Source organism: Lampetra planeri, unplaced genomic scaffold (genome assembly GCF_965212315.1).
Source record: "Lampetra planeri unplaced genomic scaffold, kcLamPlan1.2.h2 scaffold_412, whole genome shotgun sequence".
Classification (NCBI taxonomy): Eukaryota; Metazoa; Chordata; class Hyperoartia; order Petromyzontiformes; family Petromyzontidae; genus Lampetra; species Lampetra planeri.
The window spans coordinates 5,001-12,797 of NW_027615235.1; positions in this window are offsets into that span (position 1 = coordinate 5,001).

Sequence of the window (7,797 nt, forward strand, 5' to 3'; positions counted from 1 at the left end):
CATCGTCAATCATCAAGCACCATCATCATCATCATCAGCAGCAGCATCATCATCAGCATCATCATCATCATCAGCACCATCATTATCAGCAGCATCATCAGCAGCATCATCTTCGTCATCATCATCATCAGCATCATCATCATCATCAGCAGCAGCAGCATCATCATCATCAGCATCATCATCATCATCATCAGCATCATCATCATCATCAGCAGCAGCATCATCATCATCATCAGCATCATCATCATCATCATCAGCAGCAGCAGCAGCAGCATCATCATCATCATCAGCACCATCATCATCAGCATCATCATCAGCATCATCGTCATCATCAGCACCATCATCAGCAGCAGCAGCAGCATCATCATCATCATCAGCATCATCATCATCATCAGCATCATCGTCATCATCAGCACCATCATCATCATCATCAGCAGCAGCATCATCATCAGCATCATCATCATCAGCATCATCATCAGCAGCATCATCATCAGCATCATCATCATCAGCACCATCATCATCAGCAGCAGCATCATCATCATCAGCATCATCAGCATCATCATCATCAGCATCATCGTCATCATCAGCACCATCATCATCATCATCAGCAGCATCATCATCAGCATCATCATCAGCATCATCAGCATCATCATCATCAGCATCATCATCATCATCATCATCATCATCATCATCAGCATCATCAGCATCATCATCATCAGCATCATCATCATCAGCATCATCATCATCATCAGCATCATCATCAGCATCATCATCATCAGCATCATCATCTCATCATCAGCATCATCATCATCAGCATCATCATCATCAGCATCATCATCATCAGCATCATCGTCATCATCAGCAGCAGCGGCAGGATCAGAACGTTACGACGATGACGACGACAATCACACGACAGGAAAACCCACGAAGGTGGACAACAAGGAGGTGGAGTAGGAGGAGTGGGTGGAAGAGGAGGAGGTGGACGAGGAGGAGGTGGAGTAGGAGGTGGTGGAGTAGGAGGAGGTGGAGTAGGAGGAGGTGGAGTAGGAGTGGGTGGACAAGTAGGAGGTGGTGGAGTAGGAGGTGGTGGAGTAGGAGGTGGTGGAGTAGGAGTGGGTGGAGTAGGAGGAGGTGGAGTAGGAGGTGGTGGAGTAGGAGGTGGTGGAGTAGGAGGTGGTGGAGTAGGAGGTGGTGGAGTAGGTGGTGGAGTAGGAGGAGGTGGAGTAGGAGGTGGTGGAGTAGGAGGTGGTGGAGTAGGAGGAGGTGGAGTAGGAGGAGGTGGAGTAGGAGGTGGTGGAGTAGGAGGTGGTGGAGTAGGAGGTGGGTGGAGTAGGAGGTGGTGGAGTAGGAGGTGGTGGAGCAGGAGGTGGTGGAGTAGGAGGTGGTGGAGTAGGAGGTGGTGGAGTAGGAGGTGGAGTAGGAGGAGGTGGAGTAGGAGGTGGAGTAGGAGGTGGTGGAGTAGGAGGTGGTGGAGTAGGAGGTGGTGGAGTAGGAGGTGGTGGAGTAGGAGGTGGGTGGAGTAGGAGGTGGTGGAGTAGGAGGAGGTGGAGTAGGAGGTGGTGGAGTAGGAGGTGGTGGAGTAGGAGGTGGTGGAGTAGGAGGTGGGTGGAGTAGGAGGTGGTGGAGAAGGAGGTGGAGTAGGAGGTGGTGGAGTAGGAGGAGGTGGAGTAGGAGGTGGTGGAGTAGGAGGAGGTGGAGTAGGAGAGGGTGGAGTAGGAGAGGGTGGAGTAGGAGGTGGAGTAGGAGGTGGTGGAGTAGGAGGGGGTGGAGTAGGAGGTGGTGGAGTAGGAGGAGGTGGAGTAGGAGGAGGTGGAGTAGGAGGTGGTGGAGTAGGAGAGGGTGGAGTAGGAGAGGGTGGAGTAGGAGGTGGAGTATGAGGAGGTGGAGTAGGAGGTGGTGGAGTAGGAGGAGGTGGAGTAGGAGGTGGTGGAGTAGGAGGAGGTGGAGTAGGAAGTGGTGGAGTAGGAGGAGGTGGAGTAGGAGGTGGAGTAGGAGGTGGTGGAGTAGGAGGTGGTGGAGTAGGAGGTGGTGGAGTAGGAGGAGGTGGAGTAGGAGGAGGTGGAGTAGGAGGTGGTGGAGTAGGAGGTGGTGGAGTAGGAGGTGGTGGAGTAGGAGGAGGTGGAGTAGGAGGAGGTGGAGTAGGAGGTGGTGGAGTAGGAGGTGGGTGGAGTAGGAGGTGGGTGGACCGTAGGAGGTGGGTGGAGTAGGAGGAGGTGGAGTAGGAGGAGGTGGAGTAGGAGGTGGTGGAGTAGGAGGTGGGTGGAGTAGGAGGAGGTGGTGGAGTAGGAGGTGGTGGAGTAGGAGGTGGTGGAGTAGGAGGAGGTGGAGTAGGAGGTGGTGGAGTAGGAGGAGGTGGAGTAGGAGGTGGTGGAGTAGGAGGAGGTGGAGTAGGAGGAGGTGGAGTAGGAGGTGGTGGAGTAGGAGGTGGTGGAGTAGGAGGTGGTGGAGTAGGAGGTGGTGGAGTAGGAGGAGGTGGAGTAGGAGGAGGTGGAGTAGGAGGTGGTGGAGTAGGAGGTGGTGGAGTAGGAGGTGGGTGGAGTAGGAGGTGGTGGAGTAGGAGGTGGTGGAGTAGGAGGTGGAGTAGGAGGAGGTGGAGTAGGAGGTGGTGGAGTAGGAGGTGGGTGGAGTAGGAGGTGGTGGAGTAGGAGGTGGTGGAGTAGGAGGAGGTGGAGTAGGAGGTGGTGGAGTAGGAGGAGGTGGAGTAGGAGGAGGTGGAGTAGGAGGTGGTGGAGTAGGAGGTGGTGGAGTAGGAGGTGGTGGAGTAGGAGGAGGTGGAGTAGGAGGAGGTGGAGTAGGAGGTGGTGGAGTAGGAGGTGGGTGGAGTAGGAGGTGGGTGGAGTAGGAGGTGGGTGGAGTAGGAGGTGGTGGAGTAGGAGGTGGTGGAGTAGGAGGTGGGTGGAGTAGGAGGTGGGTGGAGTAGGAGGAGGTGGAGTAGGAGGTGGTGGAGTAGGAGGTGGGTGGAGTAGGAGGTGGGTGGAGTAGGAGGTGGGTGGAGTAGGAGGTGGGTGGAGTAGGAGGTGGTGGAGTAGGAGGTGGTGGAGTAGGAGGTGGTGGAGTAGGAGGTGGTGGAGTAGGAGGTGGGTGGAGTAGGAGGTGGGTGGAGTAGGAGGTGGTGGAGTAGGAGGTGGTGGAGTAGGAGGTGGTGGAGTAGGAGGTGGTGGAGTAGGAGGTGGTGGAGTAGGAGGTGGGTGGAGTAGGAGGAGGTGGAGTAGGAGGTGGTGGAGTAGGAGGTGGGTGGAGTAGGAGGTGGTGGAGTAGGAGGTGGTGGAGTAGGAGGTGGAGTAGGAGGTGGTGGAGTAGGAGGTGGTGGAGTAGGAGGTGGTGGAGTAGGAGGTGGGTGGAGTAGGAGGTGGTGGAGTAGGAGGAGGTGGAGTAGGAGGTGGTGGAGTAGGAGGTGGTGGAGTAGGAGGTGGTGGAGTAGGAGGTGGTGGAGTAGGAGGTGGTGGAGTAGGAGGTGGTGGAGTAGGAGTAGGTGGAGTAGGAGGTGGTGGAGTAGGAGGAGGTGGAGTAGGAGGAGGTGGAGTAGGAGGAGGTGGAGTAGGAGGTGGGTGGAGTAGGAGGTGGTGGAGTAGGAGGTGGTGGAGTAGGAGGAGGTGGAGTAGGAGGTGGTGGAGTAGGAGGTGGTGGAGTAGGAGGTGGTGGAGTAGGAGGTGGTGGAGTAGGAGGTGGTGGAGTAGGAGGTGGAGTAGGAGGTGGTGGAGTAGGAGGTGGTGGAGTAGGAGGAGGTGGAGTAGGAGGTGGGTGGAGTAGGAGGTGGTGGAGTAGGAGGTGGTGGAGTAGGAGGTGGTGGAGTAGGAGGAGGTGGAGTAGGAGGTGGTGGAGTAGGAGGTGGGTGGAGTAGGAGGTGGTGGAGTAGGAGGTGGTGGAGTAGGAGGCGGTGGAGTAGGAGGTGGTGGAGTAGGAGGTGGAGTAGGAGGTGGTGGAGTAGGAGGTGGTGGAGTAGGAGGAGGTGGAGTAGGAGGTGGGTGGAGTAGGAGGTGGTGGAGTAGGAGGAGGTGGAGTAGGAGGTGGAGTAGGAGGTGGGTGGAGTAGGAGGTGGTGGAGTAGGAGGAGGTGGAGTAGGAGGTGGAGTAGGAGGTGGTGGAGTAGGAGGTGGGTGGAGTAGGAGGTGGTGGAGTAGGAGGAGGTGGAGTAGGAGGTGGAGTAGGAGGTGGTGGAGTAGGAGGTGGTGGAGTAGGAGGTGGGTGGAGTAGGAGGTGGTGGAGTAGGAGGAGGTGGAGTAGGAGGTGGAGTAGGAGGTGGTGGAGTAGGAGGTGGAGTAGGAGGAGTGGGTGGAGTAGGAGGTGGTGGAGTAGGAGGTGGTGGAGGAGTGGGTGGAGTAGGAGGAGTGGGTGGAGGTGGAGGAGGTGGACGAGGAGGTGGACGAGGTGGAGTAGGAGGTGGATGAGGAGGTGGTGGAGTAGGAGGTGGAGGAGGTGGATGAGGTGGAGTAGGAGGAGGAGTAGGAGGAGGAGTAGGAGGACAAGGTGGACGAGGTGGACGTCCCAATACTCACCGGCTGCGTGGGGATCGAGGTGGACGAGGAGGAGGTGGAGTAGGTGGAGTGGGTGGACGAGGAGGAGGTGGACAAGGAGGTGGACGCCCGGGGCGAGCTGACGAGGCGTAGGGAGAGACGTCGACCCCACAGAGTTGTCCACAGCCCGGAGCTCACCATCGTCGCCGGAGACCTGGGGTCACGGAACCTGGGGTCACGGAACCTGGGGTCACGGAACCTGGGGTCACGGGATCTGGGGTCACGGAACCTGGGGTCACGGAACCTGGGGTCACGGAACCTGGGGTCACGGGATCTGGGGTCACGGAACCTGGGATCACGGAACCTGGGGTCAGGGATCTGGGGTCACGGATCTGGGGTCACGGAACCTGGGGTCAGGGATCTGGGGTCACGGATCTGGGGTCACGGAACCTGGGGTCAGGGATCTGGGGTCACGGAACCTGGGGTCAGGGATCTGAGGTCACGGATATGGGGGTCACGGAACCTGGGGTCACGGAACCTGGGGTCACGAGACCTGGGGTCACGGGACCTGGGGTCAGGGAACCTGGGGTCAGGGAACCTGGGGTCACGGAACCTGGGGTCAGGGAACCTGGGGTCACAGAACCTGGGGTCACGGAACCTGGGGTCACGGGACCTGGGGTCACGGAACCTGGGATCAGGGAACCTGGGGTCAGGGAACCTGGGGTCACGGAACCTGGGGTCACGGAACCTGGGGTCACGGAACCTGGGGTCACGGAACCTGGGATCAGGGAACCTGGGGTCAGGGAACCTGGGGTCACGGAACCTGGGGTCACGGAACCTGGGGTCAGGGAACCTGGGGTCACGGAACCTGGGATCAGGGAACTTGGGGTCAGGGAACCTGGGGTCACGGAACCTGGGGTCACGGAATCTGGGGTCATGGAACCTGGGGTCACGGAACCTGGGGTCACGGAACCTGGGGTCACGGAACCTGGGGTCACGGAACCTGGGGTCAGGGAACCTGGGGTCACGGAACCTGGGATCAGGAAACCTGGGGTCAGAAAAACTGGGGTCACGGATCTGGGGTCACAGAACCTAGGATCAGGGATCTGGGGTCACGGAACTTGGGGTCACGGAACCTAGGGTCAGGGATCTGGGGTCACGGAACCTGGGGTCAGGGATCTGGGGTCACGGAACCTGGGGTCATGGAACCTGGGGTCACGGAACCTGGGGTCAGGGATCTGGGGTCACGGAACCTGGGGTCACGGAACCTGGGGTCACGGAACCTGGGGTCACAGAACCTGGGGTCAGGGAGCTGGGGTCACGGAACCTGGGGTCACGGAACCTGGGGTCAGGGATCTGGGGTCACGGAACCTGGGGTCAGGGATCTGGGGTCACGGAACCTGGGGTCAAGGAACCTGGGGTCACGGAACCTGGGATTGGAGATCTGGGATTAGAGACCTGGGGTCAGGGACCTGGGGTCACGGAACCTGGGGTCACGGAACCTGGGGTCAGGGATCTGGGGTTACGGAACCTGGGGTCAGGGAACCTGGGGTCACGGAACCTGGGATCACGGAACCTGGGGTCACGGAACCTGGGGTCACGGAACCTGGGATTGGAGATCTGTGATTAGAGACCTGGGGTCAGGGGTCTGGGGTCAGGGACCTGGGATGAGAGCAGAGACAACGCATATCTTTAGAGCTGCTGCTGGTTGTTGTTGCTGTTGTTGTTGCTGTTGTTGCTGTTGTTGCTGTTGTTGTTGTTGTTGTGCAGTTTGTTGTCCTTCCCCCGGTACCTCCGATTAGCCACTGGTTGCCTACGTAGAGTGGTGCCAAAGTAGTTCAACACAATTCTAGATTTGAAGCTTTTCGTGACTGCAAGGATTCATGCCCTTGGTTTTTTCGGTAAAGTCACCATGTAGGTAAAAAAAAAATGTAATTAAAATTAATAAAAAATAAAGTAATAAAAATCACGACGAGGTGGACGAAACGTCGTGATTTTTATTATTTAATTTTTATCAATTTTCATTTCATTTTTTTTACCTACGTGACTTTACCGAAACAGGTCCCTGCGGGGTGGGCTGGTAGGAACGAATAACCAAAGAATAGAAACATAATGTATTATATTACACTTGTTTAGCCAGGAAAGCCCCACTGAGTCAAAAGGTTTGTGTAGGGTCCTGCCAAGTGTTTGCAGTAGGGGGCGATGCTGCTACACCTAATCGGACGATACGAAGGGGAGAGTTTGAGGCCTAGCTGTAGGCTTTAAGCCGCTGTGAGTTAATTTTTAATTTAAATGTTTGAATTATTAATGTAAAAGCTTTAAATTTAAATGTTTCTATTTAAAGAAAACATCAGGGAATGTAACATTGTTAAACATTAACTCCCTTTCACACACGCGGGGGGTACGATACGAAGGGAGAGTTTTAGGCCTAGTTCTAGGCTTTAGGCCTAGCTGTAGGCTTTAGGCCGCTGTGAGTTCATTTTTAATTTAAATGTTTGAATTATTAATGTAAAAGCTTTAAATTTAAATGTTTCTATTAAAAAAAAACATTAGGGAATGTAACATTGTTAAACATTAACTCCCTTTCACACACGCGGGGGTACGATACGAAGGGAGAGTTTGAGGCCTAGTTCTAGGCTTTAGGCCTAGCTGTAGGCTTTAGGCCGCTGTGAGTTAATTTTTAATTTAAATGTTTGAATTATTAATGTAAAAGCTTTAAATGTAAATGTTTCTATTAAAAAAAACCATCAGGGAATGTAACATTGTTAAACATTAACTCCCTTTCACACACGCGGGGGGTACGATACGAAGGGAGAGTTTGAGGCCTAGTTCTAGGCTTTAGGCCTAGCTGTAGGCTTTAGGCCGCTGTGAGTTAATTTTTAATTTAAATGTTTGAATTATTAATGTAAAAGCTTTAAATGTAAATGTTTCTATTTAAAAACATCAGGGAATGTAACATTGTTAAACATTAACTCCCTTTCACACACGCGGGGGTACGATACGAAGGGAGAGTTTGAGGCCTAGTTCTAGGCTTTAGGCCTAGCTGTAGGCTTTAGGCCGCTGTGAGTTGATTTTTAATTTAAATGTTTTAATTAAAAGCTATCTCAGGGAATTATAAGGGAATGTTACACTTGTTTAGCCAAGAAAGCGTCACTGAGTCTAAAGATTTTTGTAGGGTCCTGCCAAGTGTTTGCAGTAGGGGGCGATGTTGCTACACGGACGGACGGACGGACGATATAATCTATTGTAGGCTGGTTCACTTCGTTCCTACCAGTAAAAACTAATAGTATAGTTCAACACACACACACAAACTACGATACACTATACACTACAAAACTATACAC